Below are 16,190 nucleotides of genomic sequence, written 5' to 3'. Positions count from 1 at the left end.
AGAAATGAGCACAAATTAAGGAAAGCATACAATTAAAAATAGGAAGAACTGACCTTAGAACATGACATGGTTCTATTTTGATTTTACCCAGCTAACAACCATAATCAGAAATGTGAAGTCTCGAGAGCTCTGAGAAGTGGGCGGCCTGCTTCTCTGCCGCGGGTGCAGCTCCCTCACCTGAGGCGGACCCCACTTTCCCTGGCATGAGCCGGCGCCCCTGCAGCTGCTCCCCACAGCGCCACCCCCCCCCCCGTTCCTGCCACTGCAGCTACGGCGCCCTCGCCCCTCGGATGGTTGTAAAGAAGAAAGTCCCACTTTCTGCGTCAAAATGAAATGGGATTTTAACTATTACCACATTCATTCTGGAATTAAACCGCTAAAGCCTGATGACAGAAGACAAGGCTCCTACACTACTTCATATTTGGAAGGTTCTTATAAAGACTGCATTAAAGACTATGAAAGGTTACCAGATTTTGGGTCACCGACTGTGAGCCCCAGGATTGTAGAACTTGAAACTGAAAGCAAACCCTGGCATAATAAGGAAAATCAACACGTACGACACTTAACAGTTCAAATGACATAGAAGAACTAGAGACCAGTGGACCTTATGAAGACAGTGGCTACTCTTCATTTTCCCAACAAAGTGGCCTCAATGAACATGAAGACAGTAGCCTTCACCTGGTGGAAAATTTCAGTGACAGTCCACAACCTTGCCCACTATGGACGCAAAGCGCAGACCAAGATCCCAACAAAAACTTGCTGCCGGTTCTTCATTCTGAAAAAGTGGTTTGTTCAACGTTAAAAAAAATGGTAAACGAAATCCTAAAATAGATTGGGAGAAGCTCAGGGAATTTATATCCAGTGGAAACTTTAGACTACGGAATATAATTGGCAGGAAAACAGTCCTAAAGTGTGTAGATATTCTCAGTGAACTCTTTCGAAGGGGACTCAGACATCCCTCAGCAAATATTTTAACACAGCTCAGTGATATGGACTTAATCAAGTAAGTATTATTGTTTTGAGTTCATTAGTGTAACCCATGAACATTTTTGTTAGGTGGCTCAGCACCACCAGCTCATGCAAAGACATAGTAGGGGGGTTTCCCTGGTGGCGCAGTGGTTGAGAGTCTGCCTGCCGATGCAGGGGACACAGGTTAGTGCCCCGGTCCGGGAAGATCCCACATGCCACTGAGCCTGCGCGTCCGGAGCCTGTGCTCCGCAACAGGAGAGGCCACAACTGTGAGAAGCCTGCGTACTGCAAAAAAAAAAAAGACATAGTAGGGTAGTCTTGCACTATTGTTTAATTGAGGTGATGACTTTTGTCTGGTTGCTGGTATTTTACTACCTATGTGTCACTAAGAGGAAAGAAAGATAATTTTTAGAGTATGCATTTAATGCACTTATTTCAAATTTCATATTTATGCTATTAGAAAACTATTTCTGTTAGATTGGGATCTTTGTTCCTTTGGTTCTGAAATTGTTCATAGGTAAGCTACATCTTTTAGTCTTAACTATAAAACAACAGCCTAGGTCTGGTGTACAGGTCCTATAGGCATTATGATTTTTGTCACACCTGAAAATATAAAATAATTTCTGTTTTTTTTAGGCCATTTTCAAATTTGACAGTAAATTTGACAGTGATGAAAATACAGAAACCCACAAATGGGTCTGATTATTACTGTCTCTTAGAAACCTTATACTGACTCCCCTTTCTCATTCCACCAAAGAAAACCTGTTAGGATGAGGTAACTGAGAATTAAGATAATTATCTAATCTATTGAATTAGATTGCCTCCAACTCAACTGGGTTCATTTTCGGCTTTTTGAAAACTTTTTAGAGGTACTCTTTGTGTTACTTTACACTGGTCCATTATAACTGAAGCAAAACAGACATAAGTAAGTATTGATTTTTATTATTGGTCAGCTTCTTGAGAGATAGTCGACATCACAACATTTTTGTTAACAAAATGGATTTTTTAAATTGATTTCTACTAATAGCAGTGTGTCCTCAACTTCTTTGAAATTTGTCTAATGTTAATAAATAACCAAGATGGTGCCATATATACAATGGAGCTTCTTATTTGATATTTGCAGATATTGTGAAAAAATGAAGTACTAAGTGTAGTGGTTCTTAAGCCTGGATCCACTTAGAATTACTTAACGGTGAGCTTTTAAAAATAATACAGAGCCCTGGCCCCCATTTTAGATCAATTAAACCCAAGTGACTAGGCATGGGCCATCCTTAAATCTTAAATTCATGCCTCAGGCAATTCTAAAGCATAGACAGGTTTGAGAAGCACTGCTAATAGAAATTTCTTTTTTGCACTGTTAATGTTTCTGTAATATATTCATCTTAGCTCTTTGTGGTGCTTTGTTTGCTTTATAATCATTTATTTTTCCAGTGTGTCTAAAGTGAGCACAACTTGGAAGAAGATTCGAGAAGATGATAAGGGGGCATTGCAATTGTACAATAAAGCAATACAAAGAATTACCATTAAAAAAAATGAAATGTGAAGTTTCATTAATGTTTTGTATTTTTTTTAACATCTTTATTGGAGTATAATCATTTTACACTGTTGTGTTAGTTTCTGCTGTATAACAAAGTGAATCAGCTATACGTATACATATATCCTCAAATCTCCTCCCTCTTGCATCTCCCTCCCACCATCCCTATCCCACCCCTGTAGGTGGTCACAATCATTAATGTTTAAGTGGGCAAGAGAGCCTATGAAAAACAGCTCTATCTATTGCAAAGCTTATGTTCATTATTCAAAACACACAAAAGAAGCAACAAACAAAATGTTATAAGGTACCACTATACCAAGTACCATACTAGATATAGAGATATAAAAATGACTAAAAGATGTCTTGTGCCCTTTCACTATAGCCCAGTGGAGGAGAAGATACATATGAATAGAGTAAAATGGAAAAAAGTACCATTAAAACGGTATGTGTAAATTATTGGAGTAACCTAAAGAAGGAAAAAAATAAAGCCTTCACAAAGGTGACATCTGAACTAGCTCATTTGAAACTGTGATTTACTACACAAATGAAATGTCTCATCATTCTATTTATAACAAGAAATGTACGTTCTTAGTCAGATGATGTAAACCACACATGCTCCCTGAACTGCCCACACCACATCAGCCCCTGTGGGCCTTTATCATACCTCTGGATCCCTCAAGGTCACCAGAGTGAACAGTGTCTGTGGCGGCCAAAGCACATCCACACCTGGGCAATAAATAGGTCAGTGACCACAAGTGTGTAATGAGTTTAAAAAGTGCCGAATATTTTGGAAGAGAAAGAAATTTAAAGGAGAGAAAGTCTCCAAACAGTCTGTAATAACCTATAAGAATATTTCTTAATGGACTTCAAAACAGAGAATTTGACAAGTTGAATCATTGGTTCAAAGGAATAAATCCCAGATACTCTGTAGATATCATTTTCCAAAACTCTGACTTTTGAGAACTCTAACATTTTCTCCGTAATAATTACCATCTTTCAGGTCCATTAGTTTCATGGATGTTGTCTATTGTTATTTTCTTCTGTCCCTCCTCCTTTCCATGAGAAACTGCTTCTTATTCCCAATCCTCAAAATGTTTTAAGTTTTATTTTTGAAATATTATTAACCCAAATAAACTATATTAACCCAAATAAACTAAATAAACTATATATACAAATATCCCTTCTTTTACTGATACAAAATAAGGATGACATCTTCTCAAGTTTACTAGTTTAAGAACAGGAAGGTACAAATTCATGGTAGATTTCATTTTTACTTGATTTGACTTGTTACATGTTTAAAATTTTGGCAAAAATAATCCAACTAACAAAATAATTTAATTGACAAAATGGAGCATATTCCCTACACTCCTGTTTATTGCATGAAAACAAGTGATGTTAAGTGATATTAAGCAGGCTCTGTGCTAGCCACTGTCTTTTATGTTGCCTCATAAGCATCATCTCAGAAATTATCACATATTCAAGCACTTTCAGACACTGGTTAGCAGGTGGACATACTGTTGTCTTAATATAGGTATGATGTTCAGTGATGTTCACCTTTTTAGTGATAGGAAACCAACACTTAAGTTATACTCACTCACCTAGAATGGAGCCTATGTTTGGTCCAGACCACACCCTAAAACATACTGGGCCAGCCATGAGGAACTGATTTTCAGTCTGGAAGCATCAGTGGACCACAGTGGTTGTCTACAGTGGGCATTAATCTAGTTGTTGGTAAGCATATTGCACAAGTTGTTGAATAGTTTTAATATCATCCCCGCAGCATGTGATCAGCCAAGGCAAGCCCTTCTCTTAATAATCAACAGCACATGAAAAAGTTTTGATAACGCCTTCTCTCAAATTTTACATGGGCTACCTTAGCCCCTAATGATAAACATTCAGTGCTAAAGATCTCTCATTTCTTCTCAGAGCAGAGAGAGATTTTTATTTTATTACTCTAGTTTCTTTTTAGTCTGCCAGCAAATAATTATTATCACCCTCAAAGTGAAAATAAGTTTCAAAAGGTATGAGCAACCCCTTGGAAACTTCCCATGTATGAAATTGGCATAATCAGCAATCAGCTTCTAATTAAACATCAGTGGTCATGACATCAGTACAGTCTTGTTAAATCAATTAATTAATTTCTTATTAGATACCATTCAGGATAGGAATCATGCTCTGTTTTTATGTTCAAAAATTAAATCACACCTAAATTTTTATGCCATTATATAATATCTTATTAATTGCTTTAAATCTCCTCCTATTATTACTCTTGTATACAGCTCTCTTACCTTCCCAGCTCAGCTCACTCTGATTTTCAAGGTTATCATACAATTTCCACTCTTTTATTTGACTCAGCACTCATAATTAATCCTTACTTGACAATTGTATATATCCTCCCAATTTCTCCTTCTATCAGGTGAATATGGTCTCAACTCCCAGAATCTTATCAAATAAATTATATCTGGGCCTATTCCATCTGGATCATCCCAGGTCAATGTATTCTCATCAAGTGTTTATTCTTTTTTCCTATCTATATCTTAGTTATCTTTTTTTAAATGCTAGGAACAAGTATATGAAATTTTGTTTAGTTATTCAAAGTTTCATAAAGTTTTTTGACAGCTCCAACTATTATTATTGTTTTCAAAGAATGCGACTTATTATTCCACGCATCATAGATAACTTTTTCTTAGTGTTCATTAAAATGATAGAATAGCTCTAATCTCTACCTGCCTGCCATTTAAATGAAGAACTAAGTTATTTGCATCATAGCTGCCATCACCTACAATGCTGAGACTCAATCAATTTGGCATTTTGAGTTATATTCATGGCAGTAAGAAAAATGGTAATGACTCACTTCTTTTTTCTGTGGTTGTCAGATATTTCTACAGAAAGGAAAAGAATATTGTGCTAACTTTCTTGTTGGACACTCATTTGCAAATACCACAGATCTCAGTAATTGACAGTGTAATGAAAAAAAATAAATTTTCATTACAAACTGTACTTCCTTTTCTTCTACAGAAAAAAAAATCTATCAAAGTAATGGCAAAAATTCAATGACTGTTTCTGGCAAAGGAATGTTTTAAGTATCTACATACAAACCAGTATGTACCAACTGCAGCCCATCTTCAGAGCTTACCAGATTTAAAAAATAATGGGTGTGGTGGGATAGGGAGGGTGGGAGGGAGACGCAAAAGGGAGGGGATATGGAAACATATGTATATGTATAACTGATTAAATTTGTTATAAAGCAAAAAATAAAAAAATAAAAAAATAATAATGGGTGTAAATCTCAAGATTTGAAAACTTCTGTGGTTGGTACTTAACTGCTGTTCCATTTTGGCTGACATAGGAACTAAAAAACTCCAAAAAAGACACACTTTTTTACAATAGCAAACTTTTAACAGCATTAAAGTTTATGAGACATCTGACTTAAATCCTGTTTTGAGAAAAGTTCCATTAGGAACTCAGAGAAAATGCTAAGCATGAGCTTTAAGACCTTGTTAATGACCCTTTAATGGTATTTTACATGTTGGTGTCACACTCCATATTGACAGGTTTTGACAGCTTAATAATATCCTTGGTGAATCAGAATCAATTTATGCTTCAGACCTATGACTCTCTTATGCAACTAATGAAGTAATTACTGCTCCTTCCTTCTCAGGAGAAAGTCTTTACATGGTACTATGTAATAATATAAAATCTCATGCTGAGACCCACAATAGCATCCTGAAAATTCTCCCTTCCAGGATACCATTTGTTGAGTTTTCAGTAAATAAAATATAGACATTTAGCAAGGTATTTATTGCCAAAGAAAAGATAATAATTGCTAGTATAGGCTAAAATGTGTTATTTTAGAATTGCTAGATTCCAGCTTGCAAAAGGCAGCAAAAGTTGAAGTAAAAATACTGAAACATTATTTATTGATATAAAGTTCTTTTTATGGAACTTTCAGAATATTGATCTCATATCTTGACCTCTGAAAATTAATTTATCAAGTAACTTCAACTCTTCAGAAACTTTCCAAAACTCAAATGTAGCCACAATATCCAATTATAAATATACCAGAATTTAGCATTCAGGTTTATTTATAAAAATATTCTTTCCAATATTACTTAGACTAGCTTTGATCTACAACAATTTGCATATCTACTACATTCAAATACTACTATAAACCATCTCACACTTAGATTTATTCACAGAAAAAATTTATTCTGAAATAATGTTGCCATAAATGTTAATCAACCATGGGAATAGATGTATATGTATAACTGATTCACTTTGTTATAAAGCAGAAAACTAACCATTGTGAAGCATTTATACTCCAATAAAGTTGTAAAAAAAAATATGTTAATCAACCAAAGAACTAAAACCAGCTTATGCAAAGTGCAACTATCAGAATTCACAGAGGAATGTCATTCTAATCTTGCTCTTTTGTAGAAATGGACTCTGATTTTGTTATTAATGTTGTGGTTGGAACTATTCTAGACCAAGGAACACAAACTATTAATGTGAATGAACCGTTCTGAGTAGTATCTTAAGAAGCTAGTTTGAGAAAGATCCATGTCATCATGTTTTCATGCTGTTCATCTGCCATTTAATTGGCTATTGGCTATAGGAAGTCTGTCAAACCTAAAACAAAGTCCTCTGTAACTTTGGGTCTGGTATTTGGGAAAAAAACAAACCCAACTATTATAATCACTGTAATAATTACATAACTAGTACATTTTGGGTCTATAACAGAAAAAATTTATAGAAAAACTAAAAAAAATTTTTTCACTTTTAAAAAGGCCAATCTCAGAGCCCCACTCAATGTCACTAAGGCTGGGCTCAAAAATAACTCAAAAAGAGCTCATGACCAAGCAACTGACAGCCACACTTGGGGTTAGGAGGAGGGAGTTGTGTTGAAGAAGGTCCTTACATACTAAAGCTGGAAGGGGAAATGAAAGAGAAAGGAAGTCTCATTTATTTAGCAAGTACTATATGTCAGATCTATACTGACTGTCTTAATCCATAAAAAGCTGCCTTAACCAATGTTTACAATGACCTTGTGATAAAAGTAAGACTAACCTTATTTTACAGAAAACAAAATCACTTATCCAGGGGAGCAGCTGTAAAAGATAGAGCTGAAGCAGAAATCCAGCTCTCTTCATCCCAGAGACCTCCATCTTGTCACCAGTCTATGCGAGGGGAATTTTCCCTGTACAGGAAGAGAGGATGATTTAGGGCATGAGTCTGTATCTCCATCACCCACTCAAAGATTGCCATGAGTTCTTTATCTATTTGGTGGTCCTCCTGAGCCCTGAATTTCTAGAAAGAAAAATTTAATAATTTGCTTTTGGTTACTTAGTAATCTCTGACACCATCATTGAACACTTTATTAGTGACTTTTCTCCCTGCAGCACCCAAGAATCACTGCTCTGTACCCAAATGTAACATAATACTAATGGTGCTATAAAATCAGGTACAAATAAAAAAACTTTCTCTCTTATCACAACCAACTTGAGCAGTACTATAGGCATAAGAATGCAACCTCTCAGTGTTTGCTATTAAAGTAAAAAAATAATTCTATTTTCATATTGTAACAGCTTCCCCATAATGAAAGATCTGTGAACGTGCCATTAGTTAGAAATAAGTGCAGTAGCTTGAAGATGACCTTAATGGACATGTATGATACTTGAAGTGTTGTGAGACTAACTAGCTATATCAGTTTAATAAACAGCCCATCAAAAATGCTAGAACAGGGCTTCCCTGGTGGCGCAGTGGTTGAGAGTCCGCCTGCCGATGCAGGGGACACGGGTTCGTGCCCCGGTCTGGGAGGATCCCACATGCCGCGGAGCGGCTGGGCCCATGAGCCATGGCCGCTGAGCCTGCGTGTCCGGAGCCTGCGCTCCGCAATGGGAGAGGCCACAACACTGAGAGGCCCGCGTACCACAAAACAAGAAAAAAAAAAAAAAAAAAAATGCTAGAACACTTTATCCACTGATTTTAAAGATAAAAGTGCCATTTTAAATTTCTTACACATTAGGTGAAATATACAAATAATAATAACAATAATAATTACTTGTATTTGCTTTTTAATATAATGTATACCATGCTAAAATTTTCTTTTCTCAATTTTGTTCGATGATTCATATTCCAATAAACTTAAATAACTATAACTTTAATGTTCCCCAGAGTAAGTTTCTATTTGTTCAAGTACCTCTCTTAGTCCAGCCAAGAAAAGGAGGTAATTAAATTTGATATAGTTTGGGGACCATGGCTAAAACTATCAAGCCCTGAAAATCCTCTTTAATGCCAAATCCAGAATGCTAAACCACAGATCTTTCCAGCATATGTCTTTTTTAAAATAAGACAACCTTGAATTTCTCACTTTCCCCTTGACATTTCATCCCAATCACATCTCAGTATCCAATTAAATGCTTTCACTTACCATTAGAAGGACTGATTATTGCCAACCTTTTACAACAATGCTTATAGCCGCCTGACAAGCCAGCATCAGTTAATCCCAAGAAGGTCCACTTCAATTTGTCATTGTCCTAAAGGTTTGATATTCCTTGGATATAAATTCAAGACAGGGATGCTTAAACAGTCAGACGGCTTAGCTCAAAGCTGAGCACAGCTGTTTTATGGATGTATCATTATGGGCAGAGTCAGTCAGCATCTGCTCTGGTAGTAGATGTAAATTCTTGCTTCTAAGTGCCAGATACTTGGGAAGGCACCGGCACAGCCTTCTCACTCTAAAGCACAATGACTGCTTCAACATCAGCACGCCTTCACCTCTTTGCAGAGGGTGCCATGACACCTACACTCATAAAACCATTCAGGAACAAGTCTCCCTTGCTTGAAATCTTGAGAAAGATGTTTTCAAGCATTGGAGAAAGAATGTTCTGAAATCATATTGTGTCCAACAGTATGAAATTAGAGCATTTAGGGCCAAGGCAGCAGCATTAATCCTTTATATCCATGAAGAGGTTTTCTTTTACAGCATTTTTCAGCTATGATAACATCTGTCTGCACAACCTTCCCGCAAGGGATGCCAGTGGGAGGATGATTAACCAGATTTTGTACACCAGTAATGACACACAAAGCTCAGAGAGAGCGCGCAAGGTTTTATATTCCTTGTCCCTGGAGAGCTGAGGAAATAATTCAGGTCTTTCAAGTCTCGGGAAAATCTGCTTTCTTTTAAATAGTAAGCTAGCTTTGTTACTCATTAGAGAGCTTGTTTTAAGGGGGATACTCCTTTAAAAGCCCATTAAATGCTTTTATATCAATTTGAAGCGTTTGAATCAGAAATGAAGGGCTGCTATTAGAAGGTACATGCTGTGCCTGTAGCACAAGGGAAGAAATTGCAGTTACCCTGTCAGATCCAAAATTTTCCTAACTTTTACATTCTGGGGATTAGGACTCTCTGCAGATTTTGGAATCAACAAATTTAGTCAATTTGTTGTACCTCTTATTTCAAATTGGAATCATGATATTTAAGTCTTCCATGAACAGGGATAAAACAAAAGTCAATCATTTATAGAGTCTCTTAGCACTATTTTAGGTCTCATGTGATATTTAAAATACAATAAATCATCCACCAAGTTCTCAATACTTAGAATGACATGTTGTTCTAATATAAATACATGTGCCAAAGTCAAAAACACATCATTCCTATCCATCCTACTATGGCCTCTCAGCCTTTTAGGCAACTTAGCATATAACCTCACATCTCAATTATTTTCCATAATTTATTCATTCTCCTCAGAGACTTTGTAGTCAGAGAAAACCACAGCCAGAGAAACTGCCTGTATCTCTGATTAAATATTCTTCCCCAACAATGGAAAAGCCCTGGTCAAAATTAAAAGGCCTACGTAAAATTTATTTTTAATGCTTTACTCCCAATCAAAAACCTTCCTTGCTTAATTTTGTGACTTTTCTTTCATGCCTCAAAGCCACATGAAAATAAAGAAAAAGGGGTGATAAGCATTTATAGAATGTAAAAGGATACCAATGCAGTGTCCTAACCCTCCCCTGCCCGGGTTTTCCTAACACCTACCCACCACCCTCCTCAGGGCTGAACCCAGGGCAGGCTGCCCCAGAGATAGTGTGTGTCTGTTGCACACAGTTCCCCACTTCCATCCCATCAGCCACCACATCCTGTAGATTGTGCCTGTGAAATATTTCTCAATTTTATCTCCTTTTCTCTAGTTCTACTTCATGTTTTTAGTTAATGCTGCTTTCATCTCTGGCCTGAAAGGCTGCAATATTTTTCTAACTGTGGTCCCAGATGCCAGGCTCATTCCTTCAAGTCCATGAATTTTCTAAAGCACAAATGAGATCATATAGGCTCTGCTTAAAATTCATCAACCATTCCCCATAACCTTCTGGAAGATAATACCAAAACAAGGGAATCACAAGGCCTTCATTAGCAGACTTGCAGGCCTCCAGCCTTGTCCCTCCAAGCCCTCGGTACGTCAGCCACACAACTACTGCTCCTCTTCTTCTGCTACACGTGGTGTCTCTGCCAACATGCAGGTCTTGCCTCCTCCTCTCCTTCCCACAGTTAGCTTGTACGTGTCCCTGAAGATAGCTCAAATTTTAAACCCCTGGTAAAGGCTTCTCTAGTATTGGTATAACCTTTATTTGCCCTTGTTTTACTATATTAAAATTATGAATAATTTTTATTTATTCAATATTTATTGAGTTCCTCCTCTATTCCAGCCATATAGATGGCCTGAGCTCTGAGCATGAAGTATAAGCAAACCAAACATAAACTCAATCTCGTGACAGTTACAGTTTGGTGGCGAAGACAGACCTTAACCAAATATTCACAAAAGATTATGATTACAAACTACAGTAAGTGTCATGAAAGAACAGTAAATAGAGCAACGAAAACGTGAGCGGGAAGACCTGATCTAGTCTTCAAGGTGAGAGGCGGCCTCTCTGAGGAAATCACTTTTGAACAACTGTAAAAGGGAAGACAGGAGGAAAGGAAGGAGGAAAGAAAAAAGGGAGGAGGGAATCCAAATAAGTTCAAGGGCATCCCAAGCAGGGAAAAGAGCATAGCTAAAACCCCTGAATCAGAAGAGGCCATGAGTTAGTCCTAGCCTACATGTTGGTATACAGAATGATTCTTTGCTACAAAATGGTTCTTTGCTATCTTTCCCAACATAAGACTCCCTGGTAAAGTGAAAACATATATATTCTGGTTTAATATGGAATTCCTAGAGTAATCTCATCTAAGTCAAATGATAAGGATTAGACTCACAATGACACAATCAGGATATGTATAAGGCAAGTCCTATGTACTTAACATTGGACTCTTATGATTCATCAACATTTTGTGCAAGTGACATCAGCAAATTTCTCCTGACCAGGACCTTGCTGCTCCAGTAAGAAATTATTCTCCAATTGCACAAGTGTAAACACTATGAATTTGAAAAAAGTGGAATTTTTGCCTTGAATAATACAAATCATGCAACCCTCAACTTTGTCTCAGTTACATAGATCTGTTCTTATCCAGATAGAGAGCATAGAATTCAGATCTAGAAGGCTGCTGAAGAAAGAATATAGCCCAGGCATACATCATTAATTGCTCACAACCATCTTTCCCAAGAAGTGTCAACTCAGCTTCAAAATCTTTCTCCTGGATCACTCCAATCAATTACTTTTAATAAATCAAAACTTGTTTTCAATTCAGATACATTTTGGCCTTCCAGTTCTAATCCAGCCTTCTGCCTTGAAGTTGAATTATGTATTTGTTAATGTGATTTTTGTTATAGTAACTTTTAAAGTAAAATTAAACCTGTGTTTTCCCTAACAAGCCTTGATTCTTCATCCATATTACAACGGATGGGACTGGACAGTGTCTGTTTTCCATGTGGAACACTCTGAAGAATAAAAATGATTTAAGAGTTCCAAAGGTTTGAGAGTAAGCATGAATCTACACTGTTGGTGAGAAAGAGGATGGATGCTCACAAAGTAACAGCAGGTGGCCCTTTGCTCTCCCCTGCTTCTAATGAGCTCGTCCTAAATAAAAGTAGTGCATTTCAGAATATACTGCAACTGGAATTCTGACTCCATACCAAGACAAGACAAGTCAGGACCAAACTCCTGAAGAAGTCATACACCATCCATTGTCATACATACAAGGACCTGCTTAATTATATTAGGAAGAGAACATGTGCTTAAAAGCTACTGAGGAAGGTTTCAGCCACAACTTGATCTTGGGTAGGAGGCAGTATCAAAATGCTTGAACCAACTAAGACAGAGAGTTGTCTACCCTAAAAGTTACCTTAAAATAAAAATCAGTACTGAATCACTGCCATGACAACATGCTCTATTTTGTTTTTTCTTAGCTTTACCTTGAAAGGACTTTAGAAACTCATCATTTTTAGTCCTCTTACCTCTAGCCATGTCCTGCTCCAATTCATTCTCTGCATTACAATCCAAATGATATATATTTTTAATTACAGGATGTTTTATGCCCATCATCACTTAAAATTCTTCAGTGGCTTCCCTTGCTGTCAGTAAAAAGTTAAACCCTTTAATAAGGTTTATCACCATATCCATGACCTATGTCCAGCTTATCTCGCCAGCCTCTAGCCACTCCACCCTCCCTCCCCTTGCTCTCTACTCCCACCATACAGCATTGAACCACCTTCAGTTCCTCAGAAGTGATGCTGCCCCTTGTTTCTCTATTTTTGGCCATGTTATTTCTTCTTTCAAGGAGACCGTGCTACCATCCCCAGTTCACCTGGCCATCTCCAGTTCCTCTGTAAGGAGCAGGTGATGTACCTACTCTTCTAAGAAGGGTCCTTGGATCCCTAAATTCTGTGCCACTGCTACATACTCCTATGCTATCCTGTCCTTTTTCCATCACAGCATTTATGGTCTATTGTAAGTGCTTAGTTAATAAACTGTGTTCTCCACTACTTTGTGAGTCTAGGAGGGCAGAAAAATTGTCTGTCTTGCTCACCAGTGAACATCCAGCTCTAAGTATAATGCCAGGCACATAAAATATGACATGGAAATCACCAAGTTCTCCAAAACTCAGATACCAAACTTTTCCTCAATGAACAAATGAGTCTGATTCTCTCTCTGATATAATTGCATAAAATACAAAATCTACTTGGGTTTCTTAAATATTTGTATGAGTTTCCAAGAAAACATCCTACAAACCTGTTCCAATTGCTGCTTCTCTCTTCAGCCTGTGTTCTTTCCCGAGATCATCACTCCTTACCCTTTGTTGCTGCATATCTGCTTCTGGAGGCTGCTGCTTTCCCATGCTATTTAGCTCTCTACTGGTGTATTAGTTTTCTATTGCTGCTTAACAGAGTACCACAAACCTGACAGCTTATGACAACACCATTTATTATCTCTCAGTTTCCGTGGGTTAGAATTCCAAGTACAGATCAACTGTTCCTCTGCTCTCATCTCTCCAGGCTGTGATTAAGGTGTTAGCTGAGGCTATCATCTTCTTTGAAGATCAATATCCTCTCGCCAGCTCACTGGTTCTTGGTCAGATGTCTGAGGTACCTGTTTTCATGCTAGCTGCTGGCCAGAGACTGCTCTCAGTTCCTAGAAGCCACCCTCGGGTTTTTAACACATGGCCCCCTTCTCTCACAACGTGGCAACTTACTTGGTTAAGGCTACCAGGAGAGTATCTGCTGCTGCTTCTTATCTCTTTTAAGGGCCCCCTTCAGTAGGTCAGGACTGCCCATGTAACCTCCCTTTTGATTAACTCAAAGACAACTGATTAGGAACCTACATTACATCTGCAAAATTCCTTTGCTTTATGAAACAATATAATCATGGGAGTGATATCCCATAATTTGCTTAGGTTCCACCCTCACTCAAGGGAAAGGCACTATGTATGGCATGAACACCAGTGAGAAGGAATCTCGGGAGACACCTTCGAATTCTGTCACACCTGGAAAGAGAAAACTTACTCAGTTCAACAAAATACAGGGATGAGTTGGCTGTGGTGTTTAAAAGAAAACATCAACAAACTGTTGAACATAGCCAGAGGAACAGCAACTTAGAAAACTTAAAACTGAATCTGATCATCAATGCCCCTAGAGTTCAAAGGCCTAACCCTCTACAGTACACCACCTTGCAGTCAGACCAGCCTACTCATCCACCAAGGAGGGCCTTTGAGTGTCCCTTCCCACCCAGAATCCAGTATCCCTTGCGTTGGCCAAACTGGGACTAGAAGGAGAGAGAAAAATAAGTTTTCCAATTATTTCCTGTCTCTTTCCCATAACCCAATGGTTAGATTATTATCTGATGAGGATAAGCTCACTTTTGCAAAGACAAAAACATCTTTATAGAAAGTTGTTTACCTCTTCATTGTCTTAAATCTTTCCATTCCATATCAGAATCTTAGCTTTACTTTTACTTAACCAAGAGTCCCATAAAAGTGCTTTTTTTCTTTTAAAAAAAGTTTTACACACACACAGCCACACACACACACACACACACACACAAAGTAATCTGTTCCCAAGCGTGGAATTCTAGCTTTACCTCTACAACAACTGGAAAAATAAACTGCTGGCAGTTTTAAAAATAAAAGTTCCTCCCCCTTTCAACTAAACAAGTTTTCAGAAAGATAGAAAGTCTCATCTATTCCTTCTTCACAACACCTTTCCCAAGGAAATGCTGGCCTATCTTCTGATTGCCTGTATCCTGCCCGTAACTTCTTAAGAACTACATCGACATTGCTCTCTTTGAATAGTGCTTTATCATACAGCCTAGAACACATTAAAATCGACTGGGAATTTTTTTTTAATCTTTTTATTTCCTTCTATCCCTCCCCCACCCCCTCGACTGACAAATGTGTTTGTTTGTATGTTTGTTTTTAATACCAATGTGCTTGTGTTTGTTTGTATGTGCTTGTTTGTATTTTTGTTTTTAATATCAATGAACAATGAATCTGAATCTCTGTGGGGGAGCTTAGAAAACAGTTTTTATTAACCCATTCTATTTCATACATTCACAGGACTGCAATTCAGGCTGCAGATCAGCAGATTGGCTGAGGTCATACTGCTCCACGCATTCAATACCTCCTCTTGGGATCCAGGCTGGAAGAGCAGTGGCTATCTAGGGCACCTCAATGCAGAGGTGAATAACTCCCAGAACTTTCCTCTTCCAGACTGAGTTTACCTATCTGCCTGAAACAACCCCTCAAATGGACAAAATATGTGAAACAATGGTTTTCAAGACACTGGACAATGGTTTTCAGGACATCAGGAAATGAGGAATAGTGATCTCTACTAGGGGTAAAACACAAACAAGTTGAGCCCTACAATTGCCTTGAGTATGTTTAGGCTATGGTTCAAAGATGGGGAACTGGGGCAGGGCCCATCAGACTCCCTGACTTAAGAAAATGAAGTACCATCTACAATAATAGAATAAATAAATGAGTTTAGCAAAGTTGCAGGGTATAACATCAATATTCATAAATCAATTGTGTATCTATATGCCAGAAACAAACATCCAAAAATTGACATAAAAGACAATCCCAACTGTAATCACATAAAAAATAGAAAATACTAAGGTATATATAAATCTGACAAAAGACTGCAAGACTAGTATACTAAAAACTAAAAAAAGTTGCTGAAAAAAATTTTAAAAGATCAAAATAAATGAATAAATATGCCAATATACCAATAACAAAAGACCCAATGTTTTTAAGATGTCA

The 16,190-nt window shown here is 37.5% G+C and overlaps 1 pseudogene across 1 annotated transcript; it reads left to right on the top strand.

Moving 5' to 3' along the window:
* The first annotated feature begins 203 nt into the window (after positions 1 to 203).
* Positions 204 to 2,602, top strand: LOC308621802 (F-box only protein 5-like; annotated as a pseudogene). The gene is made up of 2 exons: positions 204 to 1,003; positions 2,401 to 2,602. The product of its transcript is annotated as an F-box only protein 5-like (transcript).
* The last annotated feature ends 13,588 nt before the right edge of the window (positions 2,603 to 16,190 follow it).

This window comes from Mesoplodon bidens, assembly GCF_964165515.1.
Source record: "Mesoplodon bidens genome assembly, chromosome: 8".
In the NCBI taxonomy this organism is placed as follows: Eukaryota; Metazoa; Chordata; class Mammalia; order Artiodactyla; family Ziphiidae; genus Mesoplodon; species Mesoplodon bidens.
Note: the sequence above shows the minus strand (reverse complement) of the source record. Positions and strands in the feature narration are given on the sequence as shown.